Here is a 23207-nt window from a genome sequence, read left to right as displayed (position 1 = left end):
TTTGGGTTTATCCTGCAGTTCATGCCAGGGCTCAGCTGATTTTTCAAAATGTGTAAAAGGGAATTATATGGGATGAGATCTATAGAGCTCCTACTGACCTACTTCTTTTTTCCAGCAACATTCAGAAATATTTAGAGGGATAGCTTTCCCTTCCTACTGAACAAGAAGGATATTACCTCTCCTTATCAGGTCTTGTTTCACTGAATTCACAGCAGTTTCCAATGAAAGAATTATTACAAGAATGCAGGTGGTTAACAAGATACATAACTTCTACCCACATTAACATATTTTCAGTACTCCTACTTGTGAAGCCACCCCAAACTCAGGCTGAGAAATTCACTGCCTGTAGTACTTGTTACATCATCTCATCATTTCCTAGCTCTGAGGTTGACTAAATTCAATTATCAAATATTAAAATATTTAAATTTCTATACATAATTTTAAGCAGACAGTATGGAAGAGGAGTTTATATAAGCTAAAATGATCAATAGTCCCATAAAGAAAAATATTTCATTTTCTCTCCAGCACTTAAGAAAAATTCACACCATTTTTGTGCTTTTCTCTCTGCTGTCAAGTAAATGAACATATTGCCAGACTCCCACAAACAGGTATTGTCAGGTTTGCATGGCTTTGTTATTTCAAAACCAATTGCCTCAAACAAGGCAAAGTGAAGATTACTCACACCCCTGCCTCCTGCTGAGCCTGATGCTTTGAGAGGCTTTTAGTTTTATGTAACACAGAAAAAGGTGCCAACACATTCTGAAGAGCAGAAAATACACTTTTTCTCACATTCTTATGCAGTAAGGCATGGAGTTAGCTGCATGCTCAAAAGTCACAAATCCTTATCCTCCCTAGTTAAAGCCATGGTTTTGCTTGGCATGCCAGGGTGGAAGAGCAGCACCTTCTTCACTGAGAGTTGTGGCAGCAGAAGCTGGGGCTGCTTTGCCATGCAAACCCTGCTCTTTGGGCAGAATCTCTTTGCTAAACAGAAACATCTGGCCCTCCTACAGCAGGGCACTGTCCTAACCCATCTGAAAGGCAGAGGAAAGGTCGTGTTACACCCCCCCAAAGGCAAAAATCTGTTACATGCAGTGTCCAGGATGTTCTCACCTGTCACAGAAATTTTAACTGGCTGAGCGAAGTTTGTCAAGCCAGGCAGGAAATCCAAAGCAGAATAAAAAAGGGGGACTTCTAGCTCAGCACAGGTAAAAACACGTGCACACCAGAACTTCTTCTAGTGCAAACAATTTTTAGGAGTGCAGGCACATTTTCCTCTGTTATTTCTATAACTAAATGCATGAAAATGAAGCTTCTGCACATGTAGAGGGGATGTTGGGCTAAAAACATTGAACAATTCCAATAAGAAACACTGCACAAGAGGCTGGGCTTCTTACACTGCCAGGGGAAAGCTGTAATGTACCACATGAACCTTTAGTTTTGGGTTCAGTATAAGTCTCTCAGTGAGCTCATTTAGCAGGTTTTATAGGGTTCAAACAACGGTTTGCCAGTAATTCCCATCTCAGTCACAATGGTAACAGTGCGGTGATCTGCTTAGGAGACAGAAATTAAAACAATTTATTGTATTAATTAGCATCTTCTCTACTACACTGAGATACTTGCTTCAAGTAATCTGACAACTTAATTGAGGACATCATTGATTTTAATTAACATTTTTCTTAGAAGAAAGGCTGTTACTGTTGGATGGTGCTGGAAATTAACAGTAGGACCCTAATCAAAGAACATTCATTTCTGGCTCCATGGCAGAATTTGGAAATTCACTGCCTTCAGATACATCAAAAATACAGGTGGAGAAGTACTAATAAATTATAATATCCCAGATTATTTCAGTGACAGGACTTGATCAAAATGGAGTCAGCTTGCATAATATCACTTGAATTGTTCTGTACTCAGATCCAGAACAACCACTGGTTCCTTGCAATAGTCACCAATTTACTTTTCTTTCATTGACTACTTTTTCATAGTTTTTTAAATCCTGATATTGAGCTTCAGATTGATTCCTTCAGATTGATTCCTTACTCCAACCCATCTGCTAATGTAATCAAAGCTTGTGCCTTAAGACTATTTAAAATAAGATGTTCAATTTTTATTCATAAAACCATCCAAAGTTTGTTGGACAGCACAATTAGCTCTGAAAAAAAATATTTGTATTTAAAAATTGAAGATAAACCTCATATTTGGAAGGGCAGGAAATTCTTTCCTGTCTTTCAGGTTTTGTAACAGAACAATATATTGACCAAATCCAAGATGTCAAAAGCAAGGTCAGATCCCTTTATAGGAACTAAAACATCTTAAAAATATAGAGCAGGATAATTCAATTGCTATTTATCACGTGTAGAGGGCCCCATGACTTCAAAGGATTTCAATACCAGATGAACCAGAACCTGTTCATTAAACACTTCATAGGCAAACAGTTTTTCCCCCTATTCATTACAAAACCAGACAAAAGGGCTAAGAAACACCCAAAGGACTCAATCTGAACCTTTATTTTTGTAGTTTTTGCACAAATATCTAAATTCAGGAAGAACCACAAGATCATCTCACTTTCTTTATTTCCATTTAACTACATTCCTAATATAATCTCCCTTTTTGAACCTAGTCCATGGCTATTTGCTACTTTAGACTTTCATCCTAAATAATTGAAGTCAATGAGAGATTTGGTACTAAATTTATTCCAAGCACAAATTGTCCCACTTCATGGGCAGAGCCCCACAGTTCCAATTACCTGTAGCCAGCAGATGTAAATATTCAGTACTTGTTCACATCCAAAGCTGACTGCTCTACCTTTTCTTTTATTATTTGAAGTAATAATTACTGACAGCAGGTTCCCCTGTATATCACCCAAAGCAAGCTCACTGCCCTTTAGCTATTTTCATCTGTCTTTGTGAATGAGAGACATCAAGACAGAGTTTGCTTTTAAAGGTGAGGATAAAAAGCCTTTTGGGCATTTGAGATTGCAGGTGGAATGCAGAGGAACAGTCTCAGGTGTCTCATGCAGACACTGTGCAGAAAATGACAAACCAAAGCCAAATGCCTTCAAAATTCTACTCCCCCTCCACCTCGTCCCCCATTTTCTCTCCTTCTATCAAACACTGTAAAATCGTTGGAAAAGTATGAAGGATTTTTCTTTCACTTCCAATCTTTCCACAGTGAGAGGTTTTAAGTATTTGTTTCTTGCTTTTAAAACATCAGATGCAAGGCAAGAACTCCACAATGCTTCACAGCAGGTACCTGCTGACTTATTGTCATAACAACCTTGATTATTTTACTGTTGACTCAGGTTATTGTTCTTCTTAAAGGGCATTTTCAAAGAACCCAACCTAAGGCTAATTTCATCTCAATTACACATGAAATTAAGAGCATGAAAAACCTCTCCAGACTACTTGACTGCTTGAATTAAAAACCAGTTTAAGTGCTTCTCTGGACAGGTGCATACCTGAAGATATGAGAAATTATTCTGCCATTAAGAAGGTAAAAACACCTAAGGATTGTCCCATAGCTTCTTTATAGACTATTGTTGTTCTGAACCAAAAATGCAGCAGGGGCCAACACTGAAATTTTCATTGAAGTCAGTGTGATCTCACAGCATCCACAAATTCTTTATCTGAATTAATGCTGTGGGGAGGCTGCAGAATACTGGCAACACCTCTCATAATTATAACAACTTCAGGATTTCAGAGATGGGGATGTGGGCACAACAAAAATCATCTTGAAACACAAATGAGAACAATCACTTTGTTCAAGAAATGTGTTTGACCATATCTATTGTTATTCTTGGTAAATTTAGCCCGTGGAAATAATCTCTCAGAATGTTTATATGAAGAAGCATAATTGAGTTATTTATTGTGCAGTAACATGATGCCTTTTACTTCTAGAATCCATTAATAACTTTTAAAAAGCACTGGAGGAGAGTACAAGCAGTAAGATAATGTTTCCATCTCTACTTCCTGCAGCTTTGAAAATAAATAGCTCTTGTTGGGGTTTTCTTATGTTTGGGTGGTCTTTTTAAATTTAGGTCACACATTACTCCTTTACACAAACTGTCATGTACTAGAATTCTACATAATCTGTGGAAGAAACAAATCCAGGATTTTGCATTATCTGTGCCAGAGCACAAATTATAACACATTACACAGTGAAACCATCCCACCATTTATAAACAGTGTTTAAAGAAACTCTTTATTGAGCCTGAAATGAGAAATGTACCTGAGATGCAAGTCTGGACTAACAGACTTGATTTTGGACATATCAATTAAAGTCTTAGAGCATTTAATCACAAGAGGCAGTTACACCTGTAGACCCAGGAAGCTTAAGCTAGATTTAACTAGTCCAAATGAGAATATCCACTTACAAGTGAACCCATTCTGTAAAACACCTGCATTACCTGCACACAGTGCAAACAGGCTCTTTGATCTTTTTTTTTTTTTAAGCATTCAAGATAACCATATAGGAAATCTTTCCACTGACAGAAATCCTAAAAACCCCACATTTAATTTACACAGGAAGAATAAACTCCTGCTATCCCCAAGGCAGATAAAAGCCATCTCTCCACTGAAAGGCATGAGTCAGCAGCAATCTCTGCAAGAGACATCCCAAACTCCAAAAGTGTGCAGCAGAATTGCAAAAGTTTCAGTGATGCCAACAGCTATGAGTCAGCCTCCTCCTCCCTGGAGTCCCCCATCTCTCCTGTCACAGAACTGCCATAGCAAGCTGCCACCTGTGCCTTCCCTGCTACCCATTCCTGAAGCTGGGATACCCTCAGTGAGGTTTTGTGGAGAATTTCTGAATAAAGCACCACACAAAGTTCAGCAGTCTGCTCATTTGATTCCATGATACACCACAGGAATCCTTCAGCCTTTCTGACAAGCCTTGAGGGCTCTCTGAAAGTCACTGCAAGAAAATGTGGCATTCAAAAACCCATGTCCTGGAGGTGACACTCACTGGGATAAAGTGGTGAAGCATTTAAACTTATGATTGATTCTAATGAGCTTTAATACCACCACTGCACCAGACAGGAAAAATGTTATATCCTGTAGAAAAAAGCTTTGGTGTGGCTTTCTGAAGGAATCTGGAAATTATCATGGCATGGTTCCACAATGTCTGGGATAAAGACTCTGGATCTCAAGCTTGATTTGATTCTCAACAGGACTCTCAGCATTCTGTGTATTTATAAACAAGCTCTTCAAGCTTCATAACTTCACCCAAAAAATGGAGACACCCTCAATATTTTACCTATCCTCTCTGCTTTGTTTGCAATCCTTTTTAACAGGTTTTTTGTCTCATTCTTTGTCCAGTGCCCTCATGTTGTCACTACAGTGCAAGAGTTCTAATTCATTACCTTGCAAGGGTTCCACATTGCTGGAGTTTTGTACCTCCTTGATGTTTCTCATAGGCAGCTCCTCCAGGCACTGCCTCTTCCTTGTCCTCACAGCAGCCAACTGACTCCAGTTCCCCTCAGCCAACCAATCCACTCTTTTATAACACTCTTCTTATTGCCTACAGGTGTGGCTGTTAACATCAGGCCTGCTCCCAATCTTTAGTAATTGGTTCAGCTGCAACTCTTCATACCACCTTCATTTACCCACACTGTATCCCCCTACACCCTCACACTTGGTATGCAGGTGTTTTTAAGAATGTTTCAGAGTATTACACATGTTCTATCATCACTCTGCCAGGAGACATCTCACTGTAGGCTCTTTATTAAGAGTAGTGAATGATATTAACCCAAAACCTGCCCCAGAGCCAGGAACCCTATTGTTAGTGAGACAGGCACAGTGTGTGCCGAGCTGAGTCACCAGTTCATCCCTTGCAGGTTTTATTAAATTCTTCTTGAGAAGAAACCATCAGGCAAAAGCTGCATTCAGAGCAGTGTGCAGATGGCCAAGGGACCCTTCTGGCCACATCCAGCTGTCTGGAACAGGAATACATGAACACCATGATGATTTGGGCCAGTAGGGTTTGACCAGAAATGAACTGCCAGCAGTGGCCAAATTTTCAGAGCAGTCTCATCCCAAACTGGAACCCTGCACGGTGTTTCTCGTACCTGAAGCAGTACAGTGTCAGAGGATCTCAAGTGCTATACAGTTTATTTAAAGATGATTTTTTTTCCTAACTGACTCTTGAGTGAGTCATCAATCACTCAGCTATTCTGTGCTGGTTTTTCTTCTACTGCAATCTAACATTAAACTTTGTCTAAGCACTTATGACAGTTTTTCAAACATTTTTGAAATGCAGCCCCTTTTGCCTCATCTGTCTTCCTGCCACCCTTCCATTGCCTCCAGCTGTCCTCCTCTCCTGGCATCACCACTTCCATTTCTCCTCCACAGGGGAACAAAACCAGACTGTAATTACTGTCTGCAAGCATTTACTCCCTCCCACATCTAAATGGAACCAAATTGCTGATCTCTCCACAGCCCTAAAATGGGTCTCAATCCTCAGGTGAAAAAAGCCCATATTTATTAAACCTTGCTGGTAGTATCCCACCCCACTTACCTCTGTGCCAACAACTTAAAAATATTTCAAACCTTACCACCTTTACTATCATTACAGCTTTTTTTTTGGTGTTCCCTCAGTCATACCACTTATATCACATCCCATTATATATTACTTATGAATTAGACCCTCCACAAGTAACCATGTTCAAGACAACTCAAGGAAATGCTTATTACACTCCCATTTTAAAGAAAAATATACTATAAAATATAAAACATCAAAATTACCAACAGGAGTGAAAACTAAAAGAAAGTTTGCAGATAGATACCCTCTTCCAGATGTAGGTAATTTGGTGGAAGTTGTAATAGTTATCTACAATATTTTCCAGTGGACAGGACATTCAACTAACTTGGCAGATTCTGCTGGTGAAAATGCTCTCAGATTCACCTAATGCAGGCAATGAAACTAATGAGCTAAATCAGCTCACCAATTTCAACAGTTAAACCTACACATTTAATGAGTTTTAGAGAATATTCATGTGAACAGCTCCTTTAGCAAGCAGCAGCACAGAGGTGATAATAGATCAGGGTAACTTCTTCCTGGGAGACAGAAGTCCTGTCTATGACCTGATTTACCTAGGGATTAAAGTATCTTAATTTGTATCTACAGTATGAATTTACTTCATTAGACCAATTTAATTTATGTAATTTTCAACCAATTTAGAAATTTACCCAGCTTTTCCATTCAAAATAAGCCTGTCAGAATGGTCATGAAAACAAAGACAAAAGAACTGCTTATTTTCCTGTAAATTTTCCTTAAAACCAAACTAACCACACCACCTTTTCACCTGAGCAGAGCACACAACTAGATAACCAAATACTTCATGTGTAAGACCAAGTATTGGTCTGTACTGGTGGGTTATACAAACATTTGTACCAATACATTGCTCATGGAGAGGAAGAAATCACACATCCTTAAAGAATTAACTTCTGTAACACCAACAGCTGCTCAGATGGTGGAGTCAGTACAAAAAAGCCTCTCCCAGCACCTCCCAAGTGATGTTTTGGGCCAGGACATGGTTCTGCTCATGCCCAGTGGAGCTGGGTCCTGTCCCCTGAGCCAGCTCCCAGTGCTCCTGTCACAGCACGGGGCAGAGCCCCAAACTGGGATCATCCTTCTTCTGTTACCACAAGGACAGGAATCTGCAGATCAAAATGCTCAGGTGATCCCAGAAAGTGAACTGAAACATATTCTGTACAGGAGAGCAAAATAAAACCCAGCAGGTCATTACCAAGCTGACTGCCGAGAAATTCCTTCCACACACAACACCTGGCAACCAGCTAAGATCTGTTAAAATTTACCAACAGAATTTATTTGTATGTACACTCACTTCTAAAATTTCTCTGGAACTTTTAGAAGTGATTATATATACAAATACAGAACAGGCTCTGAAGAGTTTCTTCTCTTCCCAGGAAGTTTTTGTTTTGCTAAAAGTGCAGGCAGGCTTACTCCAAAGACTACAATTGAGAGACAGACAGTTCTGAAGAATTATTATAAGTGTATTTAATATGTACAAGACAAACATTTATTTCAAGCATTTATTTTCTTCCCCTTGCATAGAATGGGTAGTTTTTTGGTTTTTGTGGGTTTTTTGGTTGGTTTTTTTTTTCTACTTCAGCATGTTGCTCTATTAATCTCATTTTAACATTTTCATCTTATCTAGTTCCAGTTCCTACATCACTGCAAGACTGCATCTCATCACACACATCTAATGCATCATTTTAGTTTGAGTCATTAATCTTTGCTTTCCATTCAAAAGATAAGGCATGTTTAATAGCTATATCATGTAATCTGCATCAAGGTTCTGGAAGAACAATTTGCAAACTTCAGGAAAATATTGTATCTATACCAAATTTAATTACACATCCAAATATCATTTTTAAGAGGCCAAAAGTTCTCGCTGCAACAGCAAGAGCTGGGAATACATTTTAAACAATTTCTGCTTGTGTCTTGGGAGAAATAAAAGAACACAATCAGCTCCCTCATGTTCCTCTCCCCCAGGCTAGTTAATGTTATCTTCATACAATAAAGATAAGAGTACACTTTTAAAAAGACTTTAGCATTGATAAATATTTAGTAACCCAAAAGCACCCAGGCTGAAAAGGCAGAACATTTATAGAAGATTAGATTGCCAAGAGAATAAATGGTTCCTATGCTGATATTGCACACCTTGAGGCAGGATTTAACCTGTGACAAGCACCCTTGGCTTCAAACATTTCTCCAGCTGTCTGCCCCCCTTGCTCATTCCTCAGTTAGTGACAGCACAGCCCAAGCACATAAAGGGCACTAAGGCACAACATCCAAAATCAGGTGACTTTTATACAGTGATATATTTGCTAACTTTGTGTTCAATCTTCATAAATATTTACTAAAGTACTCCAACAGCATTGGGTCTCTTCCACCCAAGGTTTTAGCTCATCAACACCACATCACCAACCACATTCCAGATTTCTCCAAACAGAATTAAAGCACAGGAATGACACAGAGCTCTTTGCTGCTCCCCTGACCCACAAGACAGTTGTGATGTAACTGGTGCCTAAATTGAGGTTGTAGAGCCTGAAGATTTTGTCAGAGTTACTGCAATAAGGTATTGGTGGTGCTGCATTCCTGCTTGATCTTTTCCCCCATGAGAAGGAGGAGGTGGCACTCTTTAGAATGGTCATCCAGCCTCTCAGCAAAGATATGTCACACATTGGAGTTAAAATAAGAATAACAGGACAAGATTAAAGGAATGAACCAACTGGTCAACCACTCCTTATCTGAGGGAACACATCTAATTATATTCAAAAGACTTCATTAAATTTTGAAAGGAACTCTTTGCTTCTTAATTTTAGTGGAATCAGAACTATAAATAGAATCATTCACTAAATTAATAGCGCAGGCTTCTTTCAAGAAGAGGATAATGTGAGAGCTCATCATAGCACTTCACAACTAGGGTTTCAGATAAAGAGCAGATTGCAAAATTGCCTCATTTCCTGAAGTAAAAAGGCCTATTTTTTAGGAGAACTGGTGGTTCTAGCTAGCTGTGAACGACCATTCAGGCCTCTCAGAGCAGTACCATTTCGAGGAACTGTTAAATGTTCTGTATGAACAGAACACAAATATATAAATCAAAAAAATATATAAATATATATAAATATATATTTTAATATATAAAAATATATATTTTTATGTATTATATATAATATATAAAAATAAATATATATATAGATATATATTTATATATATTATATATATATGTGTATATATATCTCAAAACTAAGAAACACAGCTTTTCAAATGTTCATTGGGACTTCCATAAGTATATACAAGTTATCAACTTTAGGAAATCATTATGCTAAATAAAGTCATGTTCCAAGCCATGCAGCTGCCTCTCTGATTCCTAAAATCATAAGCCCAAGATATTTTCATAGCTTTTATTTAATGAATGTTTCTCAACATATAGTTAGACCTAAGGCTCAGAAATAAGAAAGCACATAAAAAAGCAGTAAAAATTCTTTGCTTTTTTAAAAATCTCATTATGTTTTAAGCCAGCCTTATAAGTTGGAGAAGTAAGTAGTGAGTTTTGACCTCCTGAGGGTCCTAAAACCAAAACAGCTTCTAGGAAGAAAACTAGAAACACAATAATACACAAATGTATTTAGATGGTCTGCTCCTTTAGTCTTTTCCACTGGCAGGAAATTTAATAAATATGTTTATTGTCAGCAAGTGAAACACATCAATTCAGGAGGACCTCAATTCCACCCTTTCACTCCTTTCCTTTACTGTATCTAATCAGACAATATAAAACCATTATTGCATTCTCCAGAGCCAGGTGGGTCCCTGCTTTTGATTCCTCCTCAGGAGTGGATTCACAGTTCCTCTGAACACTATTTTTCTTTTGTTTATATTTTTGTTCCTAACTTCCTTTCTCAAGTCTTTCCTCATCTCCCAATGCCAACAGTACATAGACTCAAAATCTTCTCCCTGGGAATATCTGCAAAATTTACATGTGAAAAGAGTAACATCTTTTCCCCTTAAAAAGCTGTGTTTTCAACAAACCCCATCCTCCCTCTTCATGATTTGGCCAGTCCATTAAAGTCTGATTGAGACTGGCTGATTTTAACTCTAAAACCTTCGAGCTCCAGACAGTGATGGCATCCCCAAAACTCCAGATCAGCTCTTGCTGCAAACCCAGCCACATTCTTTATCTCGGTGTGTTCTGCACACAGCAGAGCATTCAGCAGCTCAGCAGAGTCAGACCATGCCAATTCCAGAATTACCTGGCAAAGCAGGGATTTCACAGATAACAGCAGGCATGGCTTTGGTGCAAGGTGTGGATGGGCACGGGTGTTACCATCAGGGGTAGAAATCTCTTGTTGATCTCAGGCTGCTTGAATTTCCAACACCCACAGTCTGCTCTGTGCTTAGAGTAGAGCAGTAACAGAAATCAAGTTTCTTGGAATGTTTTATTTGACCCTTTCCTTATTATTGAAGGGTTCTCATAGTTTGAGAATCTTCTCAAAGATGACTATTAATTAGTTGGCTGGTTTTGATTTTTTTTTTGTTACTTTAATTTAAAATATTTTTGTTACTGTAATTTTTTGTTAGTGTAATTTAAAAAAATTTTATCAAACTCTACACATACTATTTGTATGCCCAGATACACCCCTCCACATTTTGTAGTAGTTGACAAACCAGAACCAAATGCTGCAATTCAGAATGAAAATGCTACTGCATTTAGCAGCTCCAGCTGCAGTAAATATTTCATTAGAGTGACAAAACACCCCTCTTGTTCAGTAATACAAGGGATATGGTTTGTAAAAGGAACATTCTTATCTCATACCATACCTTTCTGTAATATATATATATATGGCTCTAAAACATATCTCTATTAATTAACAACCAAATTAAAATACATCCACAATTGGTCTCAACTTTAAACATTAGTTTTTCCATAAAAATATACAATCCAACAGCATTGCAGCTTATGGGAACCACAGGTGGGTCAGAGTCCTGGCTTCCTTGGGCACTGCTCTGTGTCCCCTCACCACCCCAGGGCTCCCTGGGACACCCTGAGTGACCCCTCAGTGCCAGCTGCCACTTACACAAACTTCTGAGGGAATGGATGAAACACAGCCATAAAATGGATTAGGTGATCCAAGAGAGGGGAGGAAAACAAGGGATCTCATTAAGGCCCGCACAGAGGTGCTGTAAGTGCTCTAATGGGGTTTAATACAGTGAGGAGCACTCAATGTTTTATGCTAAAGAGCCCTCAGGCCTTTGGAAGATTCAGTCTGTGAAACAAAATCCTATTAAATGCATTTCTGCTGGTAATCTCCCTGTATTATAGTAAAATAATCTGTGGAGAAATCAGAGTGCTGATTATCAGCAAGGGATCCAAAATGATCTATGGGACAAAACAGAGAGCTGGAATTTCTGCATTTAAAAAGTTTTAGATCAAGGACCTCCTCTTTATCAGCAGGTACCACCAAAAAAAAAAAAACCAAAACCACCCTGCAAATTTATACAGATCCTATGAGACACTGAAGTTGTCTAAGAGAACTCAGCTTATTTTCTCTAAATTCATTTATCCCAAATTACTGGAGTGCATTGAACCAATACAAGCATTATTCCATTCTGTTCTGACACCTCCTGCCAGCAGATGACTTTCCATTTAGTAAAAGCCTTCATCTACTTGGTAAAAACATAGCTAGGATCAATCTCAAGTATCTCTATCCTGCTACAAGTCTGACTTCTTTTAGAATTAGAATGTGCAGCTTTCCAGCTCTTATCCACAATGAATAACTTTCCTCAGTCATTAAAAAATACTTTTTCTAAGCCATTTCAATGTGAAACACTGGAGAAGATTTTATTTTATGCCTTGGGATAAAGCTTTCACTAGTCAGGCATTACAACAACCCCTTAATAATTTTGTGCTGATCTTGAAAATTTGAAAGCTATTCCCTCTGTTACTGAAGAATTGTTTAGAAATACAGCTAAGATTGACTTGATCCCAGTTACAGAGATGCTGCAAGCACATTACTGTAAAACTGCAAGACCACACAATTCCTGTCCTCTCTGTTTTCTTCCCCCCACAATCTCATGCTTAAAAGTATTATTTGACACCAAATAACTCTTAACACCTGGGAATGCTTCAAATCTGCAGAAAATTGTGTGTTTATAGTTAACCACCCCTCAGCTGAAAGGGCTTCTCCAGCTATTCCAGTATTATTTGTGCTGTGGTCTTACCTTGCAATAACTTGGCTCACATACAGCTGGGAATTAGTGTTTTATTAATGGTAGTTCCAATGTGAATTTACTGAAATTCCACACAAAGCTAAATTATAATCAGTTACAGAGAACATTTTGGGGTTTCCATTCATTTGTACTGCAGCTACTACGAGTCTGCTAATTTCTAGTGAGATAAATCATGATAGCCTCAATGAGGGAGAGAAAACTCCCTGTAACAATTACCAAAACAAACACATCACAAGGATCCCAGCAGCTCCTTCCAGGACTACAAACTGTAAAACAACACAACCAAGCTAAGGCCAAAGTTGGGCTGCTGGAACTTGATTACTTCAGGGCACTTAAATCTCAATGTGCAGGTCATGTTGATCAAGGTCACACTTCATACATAGGAAAATATTAACTCTGATATTGCCTGGATCTGTGGCACAGACACACTGCTATTGAGAAACAGCAGAATTCTGCATATACACCCAATTACTCTTAAAATCATGGCTGGTTTTTTGCACGATATACAAATTTCCATTGATTTTAATAAGGTTCTCACAGGAGACCAAGAAAGCCCAAATGCAGTTGCCCACTGGTTGTTGCAGCTTCAAATCTCCTTGTGATTAATTCCCAGAATGTGTTTAAACATGTCCCAACATTTTATTTTTAGCACTGCCAAGCACAAAGATTTTATAAAAACTACTTCAGTGCCCTGCAAAAATCATAGTAACTGCCTTAAAAGCCATGAAACTTTGTTTGAAGAAAAGCTGTCAAGTTTCTTCCCTGCCTTCTATTTTTCTGATGCTCTTAGGTGTCCTTGCTTCAGATTTTCAAGGCTTTCTACAAACAATGGTCAGAAACAATCCCACTGAAAATGAAAGCCAAGATTCTCATGAACTCTGTTGACCACAGAAAACAAAGTGAGAAGTATCAGAGAACCACGACAAAGCCTGGCAGCTTTTCAGCTCTGTTTTTTCTAATTTCTGATACACTTCAGTGGTAAGCAGCAAATACTTTTGTCCTGGAAATGCATCTCTTTTGTGTGTGTGTTCACCTGAGTCTTCCTGATGGATTTGAACATAACATACTTCTAGGTTAACTCTCTCTAAAGAGATCAGGGTTTTTTTCAGGAAAACAAGGTCACCTATCAATGTGTAAGACAAGGACAGAAAGGATACAAAGCCTTTATGTGAAATAACAACATTTCAATATAGGACATTTTTAAGTTAAAACATTCCTCACCTGCCCATTCCAGCAACAACTCTAAGCACCATTACTTAATTTTAGAGAAAATAATAAACAAAATATTTTGGTCTTAGTAAATGGCACCAAAGTAAATCCATTCTTATGCAACTCTAGGATGCAGGAACAAACACATATTCTGAAATCATTTATGCTTTAAAAATCAAACCATGATGATTTAGGGCTTAACCTATATTAGAGATGGAAGGGGTTGCCAGTGATGTCAGATTCATTATGTCCTTTTGCTATAAATCACACAAGACAGAGACAATCGCAGAATCAGCACTGACTTACCTCTCAAACAGGGGATTTTAAGAATGACATGACAAATGAAAAATAAGCCCCTTGATTTCAGGTTCTCTTCACATTTCTAAAAGCCATATGGCATAAAAGCAACACACCAGATGCATTCTACATTGTTTCCAGAGTATTTTTGTCAAATAATGTTCTTACTAGAAAAATTAAAAGAACAAAATGTGTCTGCATACTTTGGAAATACTCCTTTAAACTCTCAGGGCTAGACAATTAAATACTACAATATATTTAAAGAATATTCTCAAAGCACCTAAATACCTGGGTTTCACTCATTTGTACTAATATAAATTTTCTTGCTAAGGAGAGCACTGAAGCATGACAAAAAATCCAAAATCCCTGACAGATAACACACCAGGGTGGAGGGACACTAGCAATAAAAGTTGAATGTTTCAGTAAGATTCCTAAAGCATTTTCACCAATAACTCAAGAGTGAAATAAAATATACATTAGGTGGTGACTGCACTACTTGACATTTTTTTCTGTATATATACAGAAATATATTATATTGCATTATTTATAAAATATAGTATATTATATTATATATTAAAATATGTATATATTCTGTGTTTCTGTAGATATACCTTTGTTTATAATGTTTTATTGAAAGACTCACCATAGTGCACTGGATTCTCCATGTGCACTGCCATGGACATGGGATGAGGGAGAGGAAAAATTATTAAATTCTTGTCAACTTGTCAGAAATGTTCTTAGTTACCTTCTGAACCTAAGGAAAGTCCTGTATTAGTACAGAGCACAGCTGATTCTTCAACTGATAAATAAGCTGTTATTTCCTGGTACAACAGATTAAAAAGCACAATATTTATGACATCTGTGTGATGTAGAGGCATTTAATATATCTAAAAAAAACCCATCACAAAAGCATAGTAAATGCATAACAGAACACTATTTTTTCAGGGAGAGCCATAAGCAGCTAAGGTAGGAAAAATTTGTAGTAACACACCCATTTCCAAAGAGAAAAAGCAAAAAAAAAAGTTACTGCAGATGATTGGATTTTCAGAGTTGGATGTATTTTATTTTTGAACACCAATATATAAAGAACTAAATACTACTTCTTTTTTCCTTCAGTTTTCCCTCAGAGTCAAATGTAAGTTGAGAAAATCTTAAATGTCTTCATTGGTATAAAAGAATGGGCAAAGAACCCCATGGCAGAGTGCTTTATATGTTACTAAAATGCAATAGAAGGTATCTTTCTCTGGCTGTATCTCTTAAAGAGGGGTTAATGTGCAAAATGCAACTTTTCACTGAATGAGCACTTCTTGCCTGGCTGTTGAAATACCATTATGGACTCAACAGAAATAAGAAAACACTTTCTTTCCCATTAACTGAGCCCTGAAGAACTTGCAGAAATCTCAGAGTGTGCAGGGATATGAAGACAGCACCAAACAGAAACCCTCAAACCTGGAGCTGTACCCAGCTCCCCACAGGAGGGATGTGCCAAGCACCAGGACCCAGCAAGCAGCTCCTTGCTTTGACATTTTCTCGTGTTCCTTCTTCCCAGCTACTTGTGCTACCACGCCATAGTTAATGCACTGCCTTCCACAGCTCTTTTTTTCACTGCACTTTATGTTCTGCACTGCTGTCACTTCCTTATAAAGAGTCAGATTGTGCAGAGAGCAGAAAAAAATTTTATTTTATTACTGAGCCCAAAAGCCAATTATCAGAAGATAATATAGTCATGCAGTCAGGGCAGAAACATCATTTCCTTTCTCTCCATGGGACCGAACAGGTCTTAAGAATTTTACATTTCATTGATTTGTTTAAAGCTTAAAAATGAATCATCAGGCACAGAACCTCTCTGCAGCACCAGAAGTCTCCTGCTGCAGTCAGTGGTGCAGGGCTGGTCCAGGACACAGCTGGGGTTTCCAAGAGAATTGAAAGCCCTTGACTCAGTGCAAGACCCAGGGCTTTACCCCAAGGATTTATTTTATTGTGCTTGCTTAAGTTCCTGTGCAAGAGGTCTTCAGCCTCTCCATGATAAGATATGTCCAGATTTGGCTTTGACACATATTAAAAAAAATGTTAGAATTTCATTATTTTTGTCTCACAGCTAAAAATTAACTCCCATATTGGGCTTAAGGGGCACCAAATCAGCCAAATTAGGGCTCTTCCAAAAAGAGTTCTGATGATGCAACCATTTAAATAACAAGATGGTATTCAATCTCAATTTGTAAAAATACCTCATAAGTTACATAAACACAAATCCATTCTTTTACACAGAAATATCTGAAAGCTGTTGCAAAACAGGACCTCTCAACTCAGTTATAAAAGATCAAATTTAAATAAAACAAACAAAACATAGTTTATGACTCTCTTTAAGCATATCTCCAAAATATAAAAATGCATTTTATTTTTTGAAGCTGCCCTCTGCATGACAACTTAGAAACAGTTTTCACCTTTTCCAAATAGTTTGGCAAGAAATATAGGCATTCTTTTATTACCTTTCTTAAAATATATTTTCCTCCTCTATTGAGACTAAAATGTTTGTAGCATTGATGAGCCTTATGACAATTGTAAATCATGTAGAAATCTATCTATTCATGAAATGAATCCAACACTACTGTAGAACAAGAACATGCCTTTGTTTCAGAAGTGGAAACAATATTTCAACCAGGCCTGGAAAGGGAGAACTTAACAACCACTTTGGCTCTGTTTATTGCAGCAATCATTTCTATTCTAGACTGAACACTGGAAGAATAGTTTAGTGGCAAATTGGTTACTTTTCCAGTATGTAAACCACATTACCAGATGAAGTAGAAAGAACACCCTTTATTAAGGGATTCTGGATGTTTTCAGAACTAGATTCAGCACGGCATTAAAAAGCAGAATGAACCAACACTCAGCTGTGTAACATTACATTCTCATTTACACTACTCAGATTGTCTTAAATGGGTTTTTACTGTCATGAATTCAGAAATCAATTTCTAACACCATTTATAAACTTAGTGTTGTTATATAAGCGTACACAATAATGGCACACATGTCTGCAAAACACTGAAAGAAGAAACAACCATCACCTTACCAGACCTCTTCTCCCCTGGATTGGTGCTACAAGTGCTCTCTTGATGCTGCAGAAATAAAAGAGAGGGAATAAATTCAGAAGGAAAAACAACCATTGTACTCTTATCCACTAAATTTCCATTATAACAATCCATTAGTGGTGCTATCTGAGAAGTATTGGCAGACCTGACCTTAACCTTTTAATTCTGAGGCAGTATCTCCACAGAGCAATTGAATGTAAATGACATCTATACACACAAAAGTGCATACACAAAAAACTGAGAAGTCTTCTCTTTGTTTCCATGACTGTTTACAAATTTTTTACTCTTTATGAGAACAAAAATTGTTCTCCCCAACTGTATTAATTCAATGCCATAAGTTGAAATCACACTAAACATTCAGATGACATCTGACTTGAGCACTTCCCTGGGATTTACATTCTTGGTTAGAATTTGTAAATTACATCATGTGCACATTTAAGCATGCAGCAAAAAGTGTACAAAGTACAAATTAATACTTCTGAGTACTATCAGATATATTTTAGCTCTGTAAAAACACAGCAAAAACGCACAAATGTAGGCCAGAGGCAAAAATTTTAAAAAGTTAATTTAAAATCCCAACAAACCCAACAGGGCAGGAGGGCTTGTTTTCTATTTTGCTGTTTCCATCAGCTGTCTGATCATTCTGCTGACAATCACCCTTCCCATCACTCTGAGTACTCAGAGGAGGTCATCTCCCCTCCTCTGAGGTGCTGAATCCTTGAATTCTGCTTCAGCAAACTCCAGCTGATCGTCTACATGGCATCAGCCACGTTTTATACTGCCACACACACCTTCAGTTTTCTAATCATAGAACTTGTCTGAATGACAAGACATCAGAAACAGGAAAAGTAACATTCCAAAACATAGACTTCATCATTAAATGAGAACAAAGAGGAGAAAGATTGCACTCAGACTTAGGAACAAATTTTATGGGATCAGACAATCTCTTTCCACTGCCAGTCCATAATTTTTACATGACTCACACTGTTTCATGTGTGCCCTCAGGGACCCACAGCTGGCCATAAGATCTACTCCCTGACTCCCCTCAGTCCTGACCAGCTGTGAATCACATCTCTGCTCACTGTGAGCTCTTAAATCTGCCAGCATTATCCACTTTACCCCACAGCCTATTCTGCAGCCACAGATTGTTAATCTCTTGATATCAAGACAGAAAACATGCTGTCATTTGCTGTGTCCAGCTTTCAGATTTGAATTCTTTTACTGCTTGCAAAAGCTGCCTGCCCTATGCTGTTGATTGCAGTAATTGATTCAAATATCTCATTTAAATACACAAGTCTGGTCTAATTGGCTGATTTGTAGCATCCTTGAGCAACCTGGTCCAGTGGGAGGTGCCCTGCCCATTGCACAGGGGTTGGAACCAAAGGAGCTTTAAGGTCCCTTCCAACACAAACTCCTCTACAATTCCATGATTTTGAGCTCTGGAAGGCACCTGTGCCTTTCTTTACTGGTGCTTTTTCCTTGGAACATGGACAGAATCACTCTTACATCAATAAAGGCCTCAGTTTTCAAGCTTTACATTCAACAAAATATGGCACTGCCAGGAAGAGGGATCTTAGTTGGGTATACAGCAGTCCTGATCCAATCTTGGCTTGTGTCCTCCCACAAAATGAGAATATTGTTACCTGGAACAAGCATCCTCCTAGGAAAATAACTGCAGACTGAAGACAACCAAACCCAATACCACTCTGAGTTAGAGGTGTTAACAGTTTGCATCTACAGTGTGTAAATAAAAATGCAAGGGTAAGTTCTACAAGGTATTGCTTTACAACTTAGAGCAGGGGAGGCAGAAGAGAAACAGATGTTAGAATTCTACTGATAATTGGGAAAGATCTTTGGGCTCCCCTTACATCCTTAACCAACTGCAATGTAAATTCCTTAGCTACTCTCCTAGCAGAGTTCTGAGTGTGTTTTGCCACACAAATAAAAACTGAGGGCTACAATCCCCCTGCTGTTCTTCAGCTGTCAACTCTCCCTTTCTGTACATTTTGGCTCTAAAAATATTTAAACAATAGCCTGATTCTCAACAGGGCTTTGCTTGGCTAATTGAGCACAATAATGTACATGAGCAGCTTTTTTGTTCACAGCATTCCCAGGTGAACTGGGTCAGCTCTAATTACCAGCTCAACCATTTCCATAAGTACAGAATTAAAATGGTATCTGGGCAAGCCTGATCTGCTTTTCCTGTTATTCCTGCAGACATGGGCAGGAGAGGTTTTGAACATCTATGTGGAAATATTTACATCTGATCAAGGAATCCAGATTTCACAGCCAGCCCAGGGAATCAGGCAGTGCTGCAGCCTGAGTGGATCCCCCTTTCCAGTGTGCACCTTCAGCTGAGATGGTTTGCATGGCAGGAACCCCTTCCTCTGCTGCCTGGGAACTGAGGGCTGCCCACAGGCAGCTTTTAGGGCACATCCTTGCCATCCTCAGTCACACAAAACCTGCCCCACCACAGCCCCAGGCTGGGTTTCACAAAGCTCAGTGACAGCTCTACACAGGACATTTTCTTCAACTAATAAATGACAAAGTTGTTTCAGAAATGGATTTTTCAGTTATTACTTAAATAACATAACACTGTTTATTTTATTTAACTAAAAACTGTTAACTGTTTTGGATTGCTTGGCTTAGGAGAAGTTTCCCTCAGAGACTGGTGGATATGAGCTGAGCCAATCTCACTCTTTCCTTAGCACCACCACCCTGGTGCTCCTAAATAGCAAAGGCCAATCCCAGAGAATTTGTGATTCATGTCTTTATAAAGCTCTAGGCCTGAGGCTGTACTTAAGTGGAACTGGAAGAGAATGGTGAGACAAGAACAGAAACCCAGCAAGCTTGTGGCAAAAAATGTACCAGCAAAGAGGGACTATTCTTTCTAAAAGCCCAAACAAAACAAAGGTTCTTGTGACTCCTGGTAGCAAAGAGAGATAGTAAAAAAAAATTAAAAATGTATTCTTACATTCTCCTGACAGATTTTCTTCATACTGACATGAGTGATACATGAGTTTCCAAATATCAAGGGCTGCTTTATACCTTCTTCCTTTCACCCTGGTTAACTAAGAGAAACAAACCCACTCGAATGAATCCCCTTTTTTCTTCATTTTAGCTTCTCAAAGCAAACTATCATTTCTTCATGAAGACAAAAAGAAGGTGTAATGAAAGACAAAAAACACACACAGCAATGGATTGAGGCATAGAAAAGGCATTTGCCCTGCAACAAATATTCCATGTACATGTTTGATTGTGGTTACAATTTGCCATTGTAACATAGTACTGCACACTCCTGTACAATTTAACAACACATGAGTGATTAAAGATGTGTTTAAAATGAAATATATGCATTTAGCAGAGTGAAATGCCCTAACAAGATAGTCTGTTTTGTCATTTCCTATCAGCCTACTCTGTGCAGTACCATAGATGAGTATATGTTTTGAATCCACAGAAGCTACACCAAAACTGCATTTCTCAAACTTTTAATAAGCAGCTGGAAGTAGCACAAGAGCCACAGTGCAGGTCCCCACGAGCTCCTGTGCACTTCCCACAGGCCTGCAGTGCTTGGGGGTGCTGCTGTATTATAAAATAAAATGTTCTGCTCCAAGCAAGAACGTTCCAAGTCATTAAATGCCAGATCTTCCATGCACAAATAAAAGGTTTCTGAATTCTCCTCCTTAGGATAATGGCATTGATATCCCTTCATGACTGTTTAGAGTAAGAGATGCTAAAGAGTAAAATCCCACAGGAATGCTGTGCTTTATTCCACAGTGCCCAAGGGTGCAGGAGGCTGGGTACCTGCTGAGGGACCTCATTGGCTCCTGTTTGTTCTGCTGCCTTTTGGATCAGACTTTGTGAGCCCATATTCCACAAACTTTTGCAGGCTCAGATCAGACTGGATCTCTTTTCAATCCTCACAGCAGCCAGGACAGGGACATCAAATCTGACTGCAATAAGGGACTCAACCAGAGAAACCTGTGGAGGTCTCTTTATTCCCTGGCAAAGCAAGCTTTTTCCTCTTAGATCCTTTTCATGGTTCCCTTTGTGTGACCATGATAGTTAAAACTAATAAAAAGCCCCAGCCTTATCAATTGAGTTGTAAATGTTGCCTACACAGGCATGTCCCCAAGCCTCTGTCTGAGCTCATCAGTTCTGAGGTTACTGATGAATCCCAGAAAAACTGTTCTCCTTCAGGAATTCTTACAGATGGACTTTCATTCCTAAGTAAATTCATAAATGTTTTCTGGGATTTTGTTTGCTTTCTGCTGCTTCCATCAGACTCTGATCATCATTAGTGCTAAATCAATAGGTACCACATTTCTAGGCCAATTACTATCTAAAACAAATGAAATGAAATTTGTATACATTCCCCACAAGATCCTTGCTCCCTTCTCTCAGCTTACTGATTCCATTAGCTGTGCCTGCTCAGCTTTCAAACTTTTATCTAAATCACTCTGTCCATTATTAAACTGAGATACTAATTCAATATTCCCTGCACCTTTCACAGGATTTTTTATTTGCACATAATTTAAATTATGACCATGACATTTTTCTCAGAATAATTAAGATGTTCCAAACCGGCATCCATCCTCACTATCATTTAGACAGCTCTAGTTAGTAATTCCTGGAAAAATATATGGGATTTTTGTTGCAGTCTGGAGATCTATTGCCCAAAGTGCCAGGAGACAAAAAAAAAAAAAAATAAACAAAAGAAAAAGAAGTGACACAAAATCAATGTCATCATTACGTGAGCCTATTTTTGACAAACAAATAAAAACACAGACTCAGTTGAGTCAGAGCTGCCATTGACTCTCCTACTCCTGAAAAAGATTATTTTCTTTCAACTTCCTCCCAGGATTTTTCCACAGCCACTGCCTGCAGTAGAAGGTTATCTGCAGGAAAGTCTTTGAAGCTCAGCTCCTTGGGCAAGGCTTCTGCTGTGGGAGGGAGATGAGCTCTAACTCACATCATCCTTCCTCCTCAGAAGTCTTCCTCTCCTCTCCAGGGGAGCTGGTGCAGCTCCTCACTCAGCACGTTACCTTGGCCATGAATTTCCCTTCAGACTGAGGCAGTTTTCTTGCTAAAATCTCTGAGATTTCAGAATGTCCTTGCTCTGTGCTGGATGGAATCCAAAACCTTTGATGTTTCTTCAGCTAATTAAAAGACAGACAGCCTGCCCCAGAATAACTATCTTTGATAAAAATATAAATTGATCAAAAGAGATTTCTGTCTGGTAAAGAACAGACTATTTCACAGATAGATTTCTTAGATAAGAGACCTAAAATCATAGAAGAGAGCAGCTCTATTATCATCATTATTACAGAGAAGTAAGAAAGAATACTTATTTTGTGACTCTCTTTGTGACAGGATCACCAGACACCCAGTACCCCTTGGCCACCACCAGTTTTCATCCTAATTCCTCCTCATCTTGAATTAACTGAGTTAGGAAGAGATTATATGGCCCAAGAGCAATAAAGAATTGGAGGTCAGGATCCTTGCTAACAGAGCTGAAAAAATATCATGAGTTTTTGTGCTGCTGGCCCAGCTACAGGTTGTCAGAACCAACCCAACTTCAGTGAGATCCCTCTTCTGAGGCACTTCACTGCCTTAAGGACACTCATGGAATCCTGTTCGTAGACAGATCATAAAACACAAAGTTAAACCCAGGCAAGCCTAGAAGAAAACTCCAGTGTTCAATAAAATTCAGAGGAATAAGGCACAAGCCCTGAGTTAGTTGGGGAGCTGGCTCCATGGCATGTATGTGATGTGGCAGATTTGAGAAAAGCAAATGAAGCCTTGCTGCTACACACATCTACCAACCAGCCAGGAGAAATGGTGTGAATCATGCTTGGGAAC

General features: G+C 38.6%; 1 long non-coding RNA gene across 1 annotated transcript in view; it reads right to left on the bottom strand.

The window, feature by feature from the left end:
* The window catches only part of LOC143695230 (uncharacterized), a 234744-nt gene that overhangs the window by 146729 nt on the left and 64808 nt on the right, over window positions 1-23207 (bottom strand). The window contains exon 3 of the long non-coding RNA XR_013184310.1: window positions 17327-17372. This is a non-coding gene — a long non-coding RNA (uncharacterized LOC143695230). The remainder of the gene's footprint in view (window positions 1-17326; window positions 17373-23207) is intronic.

Source organism: Agelaius phoeniceus, chromosome 14, assembly GCF_051311805.1.
Source record: "Agelaius phoeniceus isolate bAgePho1 chromosome 14, bAgePho1.hap1, whole genome shotgun sequence".
NCBI lineage: Eukaryota > Metazoa > Chordata > Aves > Passeriformes > Icteridae > Agelaius > Agelaius phoeniceus.
Note: the sequence above shows the minus strand (reverse complement) of the source record. Positions and strands in the feature narration are given on the sequence as shown.